We start from the raw sequence: 15,482 nt of genomic DNA, 5'->3' as shown, positions 1-15,482 counted from the left end.
AATCTTGGTAAACATTTAATTGTATCTAGAACGATCTACAGAAGTAGAAGGTAAAACAAGACTTAGTGGTTACCATAATACCTTTCAATCTTTATGTGACAGGTCTAGGGGCAAGCTCTGGTGAATTCTCAGTTATGACCACCGAAACTTAGGGAAGGGGCAACTCGCACAAATTCTAGAATACACAGCGTCAAAGTGAATTGGTGTTGTGGTGGAACAGCCACCGCAACACCCACTGCACGCCGCTTTCAAGCTCATTTTAGCATGAGAGGGGCCTTATTACCAAGGCAGCGTTAAGCCACTTAATGTGGCTTTTAGCCACGTTATGTGGTTAAACGCTGCCTTGGTAATAGGGCGCTGGCCTTATCGCCACCACAAAGTCACAAAAAGTGACGTTGTGGTGGCAATAGGGGCTTGGTAATATGCCCCATAGTGTCTTCTGTGGGACTTTGTGTCCACAGTTTTAAGTAGGTTTTACATTTATGGAATGATAGTAACGTATGCGTTGGATCCTTTTGGGATGTATGTATTCAAATGTGTGTAAGGCATTTGTATGTGCAAGCCCAGCGAAAAAGCAGTGAAGGGCATGTACAGGGACAAATAGGCACAGATAAATTCAATGAGTGATTGCAGTGGTTTCCAGGACCTGGGAGTTGAAGTGGACTGTTACTTTGTTGTGTATTTTTTAAAGAGGTGTGGTTTAAGCGTTGCTAAGTGGGGGGGCTGGGTCAGAGCAGTCTTGGTTGCACAGGAATGTTGTTCGAGCTCTTGGGATGCATAAAATGGAGAAGGTGGATTGCTTGCTTTTTTCAGTTTTTAGCACACAGTCATATAACAAATGTCCTGGCAGTGAATATGCTGACAGCCTCCAGAAATTATGAACTTCACAGACAGATAGTTGTGGCTGCTGGTTGTGTGTTAATGATGCGACTACTTCTGAGAATGGTGTAGGCTGGTATGTGGAGCCAGTGGAGTTTCAACTGGGTGTGAGTGATGTGGTTAAATATCTTCATGCTCAATATGATGCATGTTGTGGTGTGTAGATTACCCTTTAATGTGAGCCAGTATGAGTCTGAGAGGCTATGAAGCAGGGTGTTACATCATCATGGTAGAAATGTAAGAGGGCTTGAACAGCAGCTCTGAAGTAGCACTCTGGGAGGAACCATTTTACTTCTTTATGAGAGAAAGCTGACACAAGGTCTTCTTGGTTTTGATGTTTCTTAAGGGTGAGGTTAGTGGGCAGGGTAAATCTGAATGGCTTCACTGTAGATGAAAGTTGGGGTGTGAATTTATCAAGGATGTGTGAATTAATTGTTGCTTGTTGTTCTGGGTGAATTATAGACCTGTCAGCCTTAGGAATGTCTTTCCCCAAACATTTTGCCTTCTCCCCTCCTGTTTTGCAGAGTTCTTTTTTGTGTGATTGGTGTATTTAAGTTAATTTTAAGTCCCTAGTAAAGGGGGAAACCATATACCCAGGGCTAGGAAATTAAATGCTACTAGTGGGTCTGCACTTACAAAAAAGGGCATCCGCATCTACCCCTGTGGACTTGGGTACTCAAATGTAAACAGTTAACTGTGCCAACAAGGGATATTGTTCTGAAATACTCTGTTTATGATTTTCTCCTATTCAGTGATGCCTGTCATTTGCCTCTAAATCTAATACACTATCAATGCAATGAATATAACATATTTTTAATAAAATAAAAAGACAAATTATTAACACAGATGTGTAAACTGAAAAATGTGTATTTAACATCCAATATCAAAACAGCATTTTTTTTTCAACATTAATAAATATATTTTTTCCAGGGGTTATCTATAAGAAAGTTTCAAATACATCGATACTGTACAGTCTGTTACACCTGTTGGGTTGATGTTCTTAAACAAACATCAATGTATTGGATGCCACTTTCTATGTATATCTTGAGGATGTATGTCTGGTGAACATTACAAACCAGCTCTAATGGATATTATCAAAAGAAAGATGTGAAATGCATTGACGTTTCAGTCTCAAAATGTTTTTATCCCCAAGACCACCCTTAGGACAGCGTCGTTTGTATAAAAACAAAAGGCCCCTATGAAGATTTGAGAGCACAATGTCTGGAGTGTTGGCAAATTAAAGTCTTCCAGATAAGCAATGATTTGCATCAGTGTGCAATGGGCTCAGATTCGAATCCAGGCTCCTGGTCAAGATTAATCCAGCTTAATTTGGGCAAGTCGCAAAATGTTGATGGCTTCAGTGTATCGTGTCCTTCAGGTACAGCACTTGGGAGTCTAGCAGCACTTATTCTCTCACCCACTTAAAAAGCCCAAGTTTCAAGTTTATTTTATTTTTGATTATGGAACTCCAAAGAGGTCTACATAAAATCAAACAATTAAATACATATAAATGGGATAAGATTCTAATTTACATTTAAATACTCATAGTGAAATGTCCCCCCCACAACATAAGATCTGACAATTGTGGAACATATTGAAGGTTCTAAAAGGCTATCATTTAACAAGTAGACCTTTAAAACATGTACCATGTCTACCATTGCACAACCTGTGTGCAGTTTTAATCTGCAGATTCAGCTTGGCAGGCCTTAGCCTACCTTTTTATTCTATTTACAATACCCCTAAGGTAGCCCTTAAAGAGTTGGTAGGGCAAGGTGAATTGTATTTCAAAAGTTGGACATGTACTTTAAAGTTCTACATGTCCTGGTAGTAAAAAACTCACACATTCATTTTTCACTACTGTGAGGTCTCCCTCACCTGCAGGATAACATTGGGTGACCTTATTACATTTAATAAGTGATAACATTTGTTTGGGAGTAGGCGGAAATGTCATGTTTGATGTCTAAGGACCGTAATCTAAAATCCACTTTAATGGTAAAGTTGGATTTCACGATACAGTTCTGAAAATGTTCCTTTTAGATGGTTGGCATTTTCTTCTCCTAACATTTGGTGCCTACAGCCTGTTACTTGGATCACATTGCTAGGTGTAGTTGGTAGCTGGTCTTTGTGTATTCCTCCGAGACAGGCACACAATAGAGGGAGTGGGTTTTGGCATCATTCAAGCAAGATGGGGGGGAGAAGGGATCTGTGCACAGCCCACAGCACTTCAAAGATACTGCCTCAGATCACACACAAAGAACTGCACACCAGCCTTTTGTGACTGCAAACAACCAGGGCAGGGAGACAGTACATTTTTTAAATGTCTGTGGGGGGTGAACTCCAGAAGTTTCTTCCACTCCAAAGCTGGCATCAGGTATAAAACTAGCACCCTCTGACCCACTCTTCAGTACACCTCTGGACATGCGAGGGGCTCTCAGATGACTGCCTTGCTGCCTTTGGTCTACTGTGTACTTCAGAGGAATATCCTGCTTCACCAAGAGGACAGTCCTGCTGCCTGAAGCATGCCTTGTGTCCTCAGAGGACTGTCCTTATGCTTGAAACACGATTTCATGCTTAAACCAAGGACTTCCAGAGTGACTCCAAGGGCTAGTTGGCTGGCTTACTGATCAGAGCATCCGAGACAGAAAAGGCTCCAACTATCTTAAATCTGCACCTGGACCCGGCCTGAGTGAGTCCTGACCCTTCAAGTGGTGCCCCACCAGTCCTGGACCCTCAGAAGTGATGATAAAGGTGCCTCCTCTAGCACAAATCAAAACATTTCTGCCAAAAAGTGCTCTGAGAAGCGAGAGGAGATCGGGACCTACCTACTCATCTTTCCACGCAGGGTGCATCGCTGGTCGGCTTGACTTTGAGGCAGCTCCTCCTACGTTGTTCTTTGCTTCAGCGAATCCTGCTCTGCAGCTCCTTGCAGAAGGGTTATCCAGGCTCATGTAGTCCTCATCGGCTCCAACGTTCCGCTTCGCCCTGCTGGAGATTTTCGACTTCCATAAAAAAGATTACGTTCAAATGTTGAAATCTTCCCTGCGACTTGGTCCAGCGGCTCCTCAACCACAACCCCTCCTCCTAAAACACTGCTGGCTGCCTTGCCCTGCTAAACTTTTACCTTCTCAGACATTTTTCTTTTAAGTCCGAAGATAAGCGGAGACTGGGCCCAATCGTCTTTGTGTATAAAAACCATGCTCCATCATGGTCAGCGATAACTTTCAATTTTGCCCCATTCTTATGTGACTTCATGTTGGCGCGTTGAACATTTATATCTCTAGTTCTACGATTAAATGTTTGTTGTTTTGGTGTCAAGTACTTTATTAAAATGTACTCTATTTTTCTAAATTGGTGAGGGATTTTTCATGTGTTATGTTTTCACTTTATTACTGTTTAAGTGATGGACAAATACTTCTCACATTATCTCTAAGTGAAACTTGACTGCCTTTGTGGCAAGCTACCAGTGGGTTAAGCACAGGTTAATTTAGTAACACTTTTTAGTTAACCCTGAAAAGGATTGTGGCTGTTGCTTGAGAAGGGCTCGCATCTTCCTTAGTCAACAGCCCTATTTCTTACAAGGATCAAGTAGGTGCTGGACATCCAGGTGTGACTAAGTTGAAGGCAGTGTTTGAGACACTAGTTGTTTGGAGAAGAGACTTTCAAGTAGAGTTGACTGTTCTTGTCATACTGTTAAATTCTGATGCTGTTATCAGTGACTTGAGTTGGGATCTGCTCTTTTAAAGTTTATAAATGAGGCTGACCAAGATGGAACCTTGGGGTACTCCTCATGGGATAGGGACCCTTCTGGTACCTGGAGATGGCCAGGTGAACAAACTGGGGTCCATTAGTTAGGCAGGAGAAGGGACAGTGAACTAGAATTTCTCTTAAATCTGCTTGCTTCCTGCATATTTATGCCACTGAGCCACATTCATGTATTTTCAGCACTATGTTTTATGCCGCTTAGATGGAAATAATGCTTTAAGATGGATTTCTCTATAATAACAGCCTCTCACATATAACAATGTCTTATTAGGGCCTTAGGATATAGGATAGGATAGGATAGGATAGGATAGGATAGGATATATGCTTGTAGAGCGCTCGTATGCCATGGCATCTTGGCGCTGAGGGAGGAACGAGCCTAGTAAGACCAATAGCCTGTCACATACAACTATGTTTTCGCAAATAGCCATGTTTTCAAAGCTCTCCTAAATGTCAATCTGTTAGGTTGTAGACGCATGGCTACAGGCAACAAATTCCATAATAGAGCCGCACGGTGTGAAAACGATCTACCACCCCATCTTGCCTTCCTGATCCTATCCAGGCAAAGAAGATTCAGGGTTCCCGATCGTAGTGATCGGGCCGGAACATAGGGTCTAAACAATATACACATAGCCCTGGCACCTCCTCCAAAGAGAGAATATTTCTTGCAATATTACACTGAGTGAACTTTGGATCAGCCCCTTGCTAATGACTAGTTGGCTTTCTAGTCTATCCCAGTTCTCTGCTCTTCACTGGATGACGTTTTCCGCTATTTTTGAGTTCAACCACACCTTCCGCAATGCATTTATTCTTTGCTCTGGTTCTTCATTTGATGTCATATCCTTTCATTCCTCATGATATGGAACTATTTTTCTTTTTTATATTGTCTAGCATAATTTAATACTTAATGGGAGTGACTGCCCTTCTCCTTCCTCTCCATTTTTTGGCCAAGCATGCATGTGTGCTCTTTCTCCCCAATCCTCTCCCCTCTCTAGTCATGCTGTGTAGTCAGCACTGCCTTTGCACGGTTTTGGCTTCTTGCTCCCCTCCTCTGCCTCTCTCTCTCCTTAGCCTTTCTCTCCCCTTCCCGCCCATCCGCCACTCACCATCTCCTGCCACCCCTCTCTGATCACTCCTTTCCCATTTCTATTGACTTTGCCAATGCTTGATGCGTGTACAATTATGCTTTTGCTGTCAAAACCACAGCCTCCATGGTCGTAAAATGACTATTAGTAAAAGTTGTTTGAGAATACATAAAAAAAATAGTCATCTTACTCAAAAGTGTAAATTTACCCTTGTGAACTAGGCCCAAAAAGGCTATTTGTGCAGTAAGCTGAACTGCAACATGAAAGTATATTTTCAGATCGGGCCCACACAGTCTAAAACCCTGGCTATAGCGGCCCTCAAGTTTCCCTAGGGTATTGGTATCTTCATTAATTTACCTAGCTACCAATCTTCATCATAGTCACCACAGTGTGTGAAGTCCATAAGTGGTTGAAATGTAATATTAGACTGCAGAGTAATTGCTGATTTTGCTGCGGGCATAAAGGCAAGATTCTGAGATTCTGGCCCGCGGTATCTCCACCAAATTCGGCAAACTGGTAATAAGGGCCTTAGTGTGTGATTCACAAACCCATCACGGTGGATACGGCCATCCTTTTCATGAAAGTTCAGGAGCAAGTCACACATAAGACTGAAATAAAACACAGCTACTCAAAAAAGGCATCACAGATCAGCCCGCTGGTCTTTAGGTAACATTTGTTTTATGTCATCAGCTTTTGTTTTCAATTAGGAAGAGTACAATAGTTCTTCTAATGTCGAGGTCTGGTAAGAATTATAGGATCTCTGTGGTCATTATCACATCATTTCCTCAGCTGGACAGCTGTAAGAAATGATGTGACTGGGGAAGGCACACCTAAGTGTCATGCGGAGAAACCACACATCGGCTGCTCATCACCCCGACTGCAGCCCTACCCCGGCCTCGGAGATTGCGAGCAGGCCTTCTGAGGTGACGAGATACGGATGCACGCCGACCCTGCCAACGCAGATACAGAAAGCTGTTTGCAATTGTCCGCCCAATGCCTGGAGACGATCTGAAATGACCTCATACGCATTAGTGTGAATGCTACTTTTCCACTGTGGTCAACCAATAAACTCACGAGGGGTTTCTCGTTTTTGGCCACAAATTTCAAGTTCTGAGACAGGTTTGCTGAAAACGTTCACAGTAAGTGAAGTATATCAACAGCGTCTCGAGAGAAAAGGTTTGGATCCAAGAATGTGGTCATTTTTCTCCGTAGGTGCCATTCACCCAACAAAAGAGTAGACCCATTGTTAACATTTGGAAAAACATAACAGGCACGAAATGCTTCGATTATAGTGAATGGTTCATATGTTCACATACCTTTAATTCAGAAAACGTTAATTATGTTTTAAATGACAGCACCGTAAACGTTACTAAAAACAATACCGTGTTGATTAACACCAGCCTGTCAGTTGGATAAATTGCACATCAGTGTACCCTGTCTTTAGTTCATTGTCAGTATTTGATTATATCCTTTATGTCACATTTGCCCAATACATTGCTTATGAAACATATCATGAAATAAAGCATCAGTTGGCATTTATAAATATAAAAACATTAAACTGTACTGGTGTGCATTAAAAAAGATCGAGAATGTGCACCACAGAGCTATGATTTCGGAAACGTGATGTAAATTTCACTTTGAAGGTGGAGTGTGGATTTTTCTTACGGTTTTGCTGGTCTATAGTTTGCATTATCAGAGCTGACACTATGCTCTGAGAGGGATCCACCTTTAACTCGGTGCAGATTTACAATAACCCATTTTTACCCAGATGAAAAGAAACAACAAGGGGGAGATTTACCAAAAATTCACGCAACGCAGCGCAGCCCCCCACGAGATACGGCTCTTTCCACCCCTTTCCCTTGCGCCGCCACTGATTTCAGTGTCCGTCGGCCACGCACACACCTTAGCACCATAGTGCTAGGATGTGTGCATTAGTCTAGCATAGGTTTTCTACAGGAAGGGTACCCTTCCTTTACAAAACGCGATGCCCAGACACGATGCAAAGCTTTTCCCACTTTGTGTGCGTGCTGCACAGAGCAGCATGCATGCAAAGTAGGAAAAGGGAGGAGAAACGAAAGCATTCCTCCTTTCTAGCGTCTACTTTAAAAGGGCGCAGTTTCTCATGCTAAACCCAATCTACTTTATTAAGTAAATTGGGTTTAGCGTGAGAAACGTTGGGTCGTTGCATGGGAATGCCAATGCTCCACCCTTGGTGCAATCCCATGGCGCAAAGTAAAGCAAAGCAGCGCTATGCGCTGCTTCGCATTACTTTTCCGGTATTTCCAGCATTAAACATGTTTAGCACTGGAATGTAAAATGGGAAAAAAAGATTTTGCGCCGAATTGCGTCACCTTTGTGATGCAAACACGGTGCAAAACTTAGTAAATCCCCCCCAACATGTGCAGCAGGTATGTCCCGTGGTGAGAAGTTTCCTGGTAATCTTCATTGCTTTGAGCCTGTATTACTTGTAATCGTTCATACTCCTTCAAGTGAGCCAGGACACTAGACAGGGCAGCAGTGGTGCACCGGCTTAAGGTGTTAGACTGTAAGATGCAGTCACACCCTCTAAATACGACGTGGTCAAATTGTGCAAGTTATCAGCACTGGCACTCACTACGCCACTGGAGTCAAGCTATCCTGGCTGAAGAGGGGTGAAACCCGAAACCAGTCCTGGGATGCTTGATTCCGGTCCAGGAAACACATGGCTTGGCAGTTCGGGCTGGACTGTTCCCATGAGGCACAGGGTCAAGGCTGATTTGCATATGGCCATGTCTGAATTGGGGTGGCGTGGTGAGCAAAATAACGATGGAATAAACCCAGATCTGTGACTGGGGGTGAATGTTTTGCCAATGTGCAACATTCCGTCCATCTTGTGTGTTTTGCTGTTCGCCCTATGTGGGAAGGGTATGCCCAGACGTGGGTCCCGTGCTCACTACGCCACTGGAGTAAAGCTATCCTGGCTGAAGAGGGGTGAAACCTGAAACCAGTCCTAGGATGCTTGATTCCGGTCCAGGAAACCCCGATATCGGTCCTCGGATGCTTGATTCTGGTCCAGGTAAGACATGGCCTGGCAGTTCGGGCTGGACTGTTCTCATGAGGCACAGGGTCAAGACTGATTTGCATATGGCCATGTCTGAACTGGGGTGGTGTGGTGAGCAAAATAACGATGGATTAAACCCAGGTCTGTGACTGGGGGTGAATGTTTTGCCAATGTGCAACATTCCGTCCATCATCTTGTGTGTTTTGCTGCTCACTCTTGGAGACCAGGACTTGTGTTTCATCATAAGATTTTGACCTAGGCTAAAGAAGTCCTGAAAACAAGAACAGGGTAAATAATGAGAGAAAGCAAGTATAAAAAAGAACCGTCATGAGTAAAAATAAGAGACAGAAATTGTCGGGTGGTGAGAGAAAGAGGCATGAGGTGGAATCAAGAATAGTCAACCCTGGCATCCGGAACTCTCCATCCTAAGAATATATTTGGGCCTCTGCACTTATTTGTTTTACAATATAAGCTGCGAGTTTCACAGAATTTAATTGCTGCCCAAAACACTTAGAGGGCTCAGCGATTCTACATGCAGCAGCTGAACGCGGGCTATCGCGAATAAACAGTGGTCGGGGAACTACACGAAGGACAATATCATGTTCCATAAGAAATTCCAGATGCCTTTGGATATTTTATCATCCACTAAGATTCTGGCTGAGGTCAGATTGGATAATTTAAACACCTAGCCACAGTCCCCAACTCTTAAGTTTTTCAGGGAACAAGAGGCATTTCTCGCCAGCAATGGAGGTCAGATCTTTTTATATACAGTTTATGACTCAATGGATGGATCAATTCATAAAAGATTTGAATTGTGAATCTATTGTAAAAATTAATCATATTCAATGCTGCCTCTTGTTCTAGGGGTTCCTTCTACACCATAGTGTCGCTTCTGAGCTTCCCTGACTATTTTGTGCTGCAAAAAGAGGATCTGGCCCTGCTCACCATGTATCTCTGTGGCTTCTGAATCTGAGTTTGATGAGATTTGCTCATCCAGGGGAACAACAAGGGCTCTACGTGGATGGTGACTTAAGTAGCATGAAAGGGTTTTGTGCTCCGCAGGATTGCAAAATATATTTATGTACAATCTATTGGCTTTAATCCTAATAACTCAGTCCCAAAAAATGATTTCTGAACTGCTCTGAGAAATGGTAAACTGTATATCAGAGACCCGGTAATTAAGTAAGTCTTGGAACAATTTCAGTTTGACAACATCTACCGTCCAGATCAATAGAACATCATCTAAGTATCTACACCAACTGGCCCAATTTTGTGGATATGGATTAGCGTCATTGTATACATAGATATGCTAAAAATGATCCATGTTAAGAATGATTTGCCAGGTCTGGAGCAAAACCGGCCCCCATTGCAACACCCTTCACCTGTTAAAAGTAATCCTTTTGGAATTTGACATTGTTTTGTCCTAGAGAGGTCTCTAACATGGACATAATGAAAACAGAAGACACTGGAGTCGTAAAAATCCTTTTCTCCACTGTTTCTCGTATGACATTTAAAGGTTCCTGTTGAGGAATATTGGTTTATTATGATTGTGTGTCCATGATCACCAGCACTTGCTGAGTGGGGTCCAATAGGAAATCCTGAATAATGTCCATGCTGTCCCTGATGTATGCTTTGGTATTCGGAATGAATGGTTTAATTAAATAAAGCAATGTATGCACACAATTATTCCAAAATGGAATCACAGCCATGTACTATGATGTGCCAGGTAGATTATCTCGCAGTATGTTTATTAATTTTTGAAAGAGTGTAGATAGTAGACATCCAAGTAAAACATTTGTTTACGTACTCACATTCATTATGGTTGAGAAGCCTAGTCAGTAAGGCATCATTTGCTAACTCTCTTATGTGACTACTGAGCCCCAAAGTGGGGTCAGATCTAAGCTTGGTGTATCGCGTTGGTACCAATAATTGCTTCAGGATTTCCTTTCTGCTCTCTGCCACATTCTGGACCGCTATGGCACTTCACTGGTTTGCTGGTCTGATTGCTGTCTTACTGTTGCCTCTATGTGTGATAAGGGCAGCACATTCCTCTCTTAAAATGTTACGTTTGATACATCTCCTCTTCCCCAAGACATTTTGTAAATCTATTAACACTACCTATTCAAATGTTAAGATATTTGTAGCTGCAGTGTGAGCAGGTTGGCTGAATGTGTATCCATAAGAAACATAGTGCCATCATAGGCAGCAAAAACACACAATAGGAATAGAAGAATTAAAAAACTTTCATGTCTCAGTGGTACAGAAAAAACAAAATCAATGTACTGAAATTGCACCATCACCCACTTTGCTAAAAATGTTTCAATGAAGTATGTCTTGAACCTTTAGAGTGGCAGTAAGTTCTCAGCTGCCCAATACTCCCACCCAATTGTGTAACTTAAAAGCTTTAGGTGTCTTTAAACATGCATTCTCTGCTAGCAGATCGCTCACATCAGTAGGTCTAGTGTCTACTAACAGTTACTCTTTTGATTCAATTGATTAACTTTTCATAACCATCCTTGGTGCAGCCAGTTTGCAGGTATCCAGGAGCAAAGGATCAAATGGAGACCCAGATTTGCAGCTGGCCAGTAGATTGGATGAGTTCTTAAGTGTGAGGGGATCAAAATTGGATAGCAATAGTCCAGAATAGATATTCCTGTCCAAGATGGGGATTGGAGCCTCTTGTGGTGGAAATTTGCCGTAAATCAATTGGATTTCCTTATAGAAAAAGTCTGAGAGTTCCTTGCACATCATGGCAGAAGATATCAGGTTATTTTCAGAGGCACTGGGTGAGAAAAAAGAATTCACCACTCTAAAACATTTGCTGGGTTTATTGGCGGTGGTGGCTGTAGATGATGAAACAAACTCTGTATGCGCCTTGTGTACTGCACTACGAAAGTTATGTCGCTTTTTTTTATAAGTTGCTTTAGAATCTAGGTTGTAAGATTTCCTCCACCTGTGTTCAAGGTGCTAGCAGTGTGACCTATCCTTTTTTTAAAGCAGCAGTAAACCAAGGTGCTGATGGAGTTGATCCCTGTTGAGATACTGCTTTTAAAGAAGCGATGAGGTCAAGGGCCAAGGACAGCAGTTATACACTCTGGCCAGGTTAGGGCATACTGCCCCTGTAACGTTTGAGCGGGATTGTCTATAATGCTTCCAAGAACAGCTGTTCAGAGACTTGCTTCCAAGACATGATCTTTTTCGGAAAGAGAGCTGCTATTTCTTAGGGCAGACCCTGTCAATTTTAAAAGGCACCAGGAAGGGATCTGACCATGTTACTTTAAGGATCAGAGCCATCTGAATATTCAAGCAATGAGAGAAAATAAGGTCAACTGTGTGACCGGCCTCATGGGTCGACCCTACCACATGTTGAGTTAAGTTTAAGTCGAGAGGAGATGTTTAGCCAAAGAGCAGTTAGGAACGGCTGTGGACATGCTAAAGATGCCTAGCAGCAGGAAGTTTGAGCGGGGAATGGAAAGTTGACCTATCAATAGGGGTGGGCGGAATTTACGTAATCGCGTTACGCAAATCTCCGCGAAACAGTAAAAAATCTCCGCGAACACGCGGAACTGCTTGTTCGCGATGCTTTTTTCCTGTTCACAGTTGCTGTTTGCGTGCTCGGGGAAAAATATCTCGCGAACACGCATTTTGAGAACGCGAATAAGAAAAAATTTTGCGAAGTCGCGGAAAGCGGAATTTTGGGCAATTTTGCGTTCTCCGCGGAATGCGAAATTACCGAAATTCCGCAAATTCCGCGAGCGGAACGGAATTTACCGCCCAGGCCTACATCAAGTCCGTTAGTCGGTTAAGTGATTAGGGCAAACAGTTGGGGGTTCTATAAACTAGTAGCCCTGTAACTGTAAAAGAGGGATTAGGGTGATTGTAAGAGAGAGGGCCTCAATGGCACCCATATTCAGAAGTTTAGACATAGAGCACTGGTAGGAGACTCTATACACTATCGCCACTCCCTGCCCTGTTTATCGGCTCTGTTTATGTGCTGGATTCGGAAACCAGCTGGGCTGGAGAGAGCGATACCTGGGACAGAGGAGTCTGAGAGCCAAGTTTCTGTCAGGAAAAGAAGATCACTTTTATTTCCTGAATGTAGTTAGCTTATTTTGAAAGAATGTTTAGGGAGGTATCAGTAATTGATTAAGATGGCTGAAAGCGAGGCTCCCTCCTGATCATTGCTGGGACAAGTGATCCCTTCTGGTCATTGGTGGGACAAGTAATCTCAGCCAGAGGCGGGTGATTTAAAATCAGGCACATGTGACCTCAGTAAAGGAAATGTAAACAAAGCCACAGGACGGACAGATTTTTGCAACAGGGCTCAGTAGAGTACTCAAGTCAAATGTGTGGCTAACTGAGGTCAAAGTTGGCTAATTTTTAATCGTTAGAAACTCATACTTAGAGTAGGCTAACAAGAAAGGAGCTTGCTTGACTCACCAACAGCGTGGCTGGTGCCGGACCTTCGGCTGCCTGCTGCACACATATGATGATCATACGCGGCATATTCCACTTTTTATCTGCTAAGGAAGCAGAGATTCCAACCACTAGAGTGCGACCTGCCAAAAATGGTATCTCTGTGGTGGAATTAAAGTAAAAGTGAAATACGCGCTCCCAAAATTGCACTAGCCCAAGACTTTAAAATAAAGGTCTTTAGCTGCTCAAAACAGTCAAAACAGGAATTTTACGTGCAGAAGGAGCCGCTGTGTGTCTGTGGCATTTCCCGCTTTTGATCTGTTATAGAGCACAACATTTTAAAAGGAATAAAAGGTTTTAGCTGCTCCCAATCCCATTATCCTTCCTCATTTTCACCATTCAAAATAGCATTCTTCTAAACATTCAAAACAGGAATTTTAAGTGCAGAATGGGCTCCATATCTTTTTATTTTTAGTAGAAAAATCCTGCTGCACACCAGGGGTGTAACACAAGCCTCTGCAATGCTTGTGGCACAGGGGTGACCACACCCTTCGGAGGACCCCCATTCAGTCTTAGGTCTGTGTAGTTATGTGAGGTATGTTTGTCTCTCACCTCATTCTGTCGGGGGGCGAATTTTCTACATTACAACAGTGCTGCACAATGAAACCAGTGTAATGATTTTAATATCTGAGAGCAGCCTAGCTGCTGTACATTGAACCAGATGTAAGTGATATATCATTTTAGCTGCCCATCCTATTAGGCAGCATTACCATATAGATCAATAGAACACAGTATTTTCTGTGGGAGACCTTAAGAACCTGAGTCCTCACCAAAAGATCTGCATCCACCCAAATGTGCAGGTTAAAGACGGTCTTTACTGGTCGATGTGAAGGTCTCATAACTTCAGGTCAGACACCCTTTCTCAAATCTGGTCATTAGTTGTAGTGAGAAAAATCTTGGTTTTGATGAGGTTGAGTTTAGGAAGTTCTTGAACATCCACCCATTAGTAACAGTAGGGTTATTTGCTAATATGGCCTGACCTTGGGTTCCTCCCTTCAATGCCCAGCATTTTGTCCAGCCCACAGAAAAAGTATGTGTTGTCTGGATGCCTATAAAATCGAGGTTCTGCAGGATGAGGGAGAGTAGAAAGAAGCTCTATAAGGAGGTTGTATAACGGGACAATATCAACCCTTTTGATACACCACAGCTGGTCTCTCAGGGCTTTGATAGTAGGAAACACAACGGTTTGAACCACAGCCTACATCCCTTCCATACAAAGTCCCATCAAACTTCACACCACAAGGCCTCTATTGAAAATAAGCCTTTCCATATGCAATGTATTTCTGCTTTACATTTTCCAGTATCTATATTGTGATCATTCTTTCTGCGTAGATGTGTAAGTCACAGGTCCGCAACAGGAAATCTGCACATGACATGCTTTTAGAAAGTGGAACCTAACACATCCAAATGCATGCACACACCCACCCACACATACACACACAGTGTACCTTACTGCACATTTACATGAAGAGAGGACACGTATATAGGTGCACAAAGAGTGTTTACATTTGTCTTTAATGTAATGCTCTATTGCAACCATACTGAAATGTGTTAATATCATACCACACTGAAGAACACTAAAACTATTACCACCTGCAAATGGTTGGTGACAACTACTCTGCACATCATTGTGAAAAAACAATGGTAAACTCAATTAAAATAATTATCGCCCATGGATGTGCATTAAAACCAGTGCAATACCTAACATACTGAATGTGGTATTAGACATTATCCCTTTAGGATCGATACATTCCATCCTTACGACTGCCTTTATAATGTTGTTTAGGGCGCAACCTTTAATTTTTCTTCATAAAAACCATGTTCTATAAGTTATTTTTGGGGGGTTTGAATCATCAACAATACTTATGGCTGTCACTTGTCAGCCTTAGGGTGGTCTTCCCACATACGTTTTGGTTTTACCTTCCATTTTCTGCTGAAATTAGTTTTCGTTGGCTCCAGGCCTCGGTTCACATTACAACTGCTGGCCAGTGCTAAGGTGCTTGGGCTCCCTCATGGTAAAATTGGTTTACACCTGATTGGCATATTTAATTTACATATAAGTCCCTTTAGAGTGATATATCATATACCCAGAGGCAGTAAATTAAATGCTACTAGTGGGCCTGCAGCGCTTATTGTGTCACCCACTTAAGTAGCCCCTTAAATCATGTCCCAGGCCTGCCATTGCAGCCTGTATGCAGTTTTAAACTGACAATTTGACTTGGCAATGTAACCCCCTTGCCAAG

The sequence above is a fragment of the Triturus cristatus genome, chromosome 5_1 (assembly GCF_964204655.1).
Source record: "Triturus cristatus chromosome 5_1, aTriCri1.1, whole genome shotgun sequence".
NCBI lineage: Eukaryota > Metazoa > Chordata > Amphibia > Caudata > Salamandridae > Triturus > Triturus cristatus.
This window is presented reverse-complemented; position numbering follows the sequence as displayed.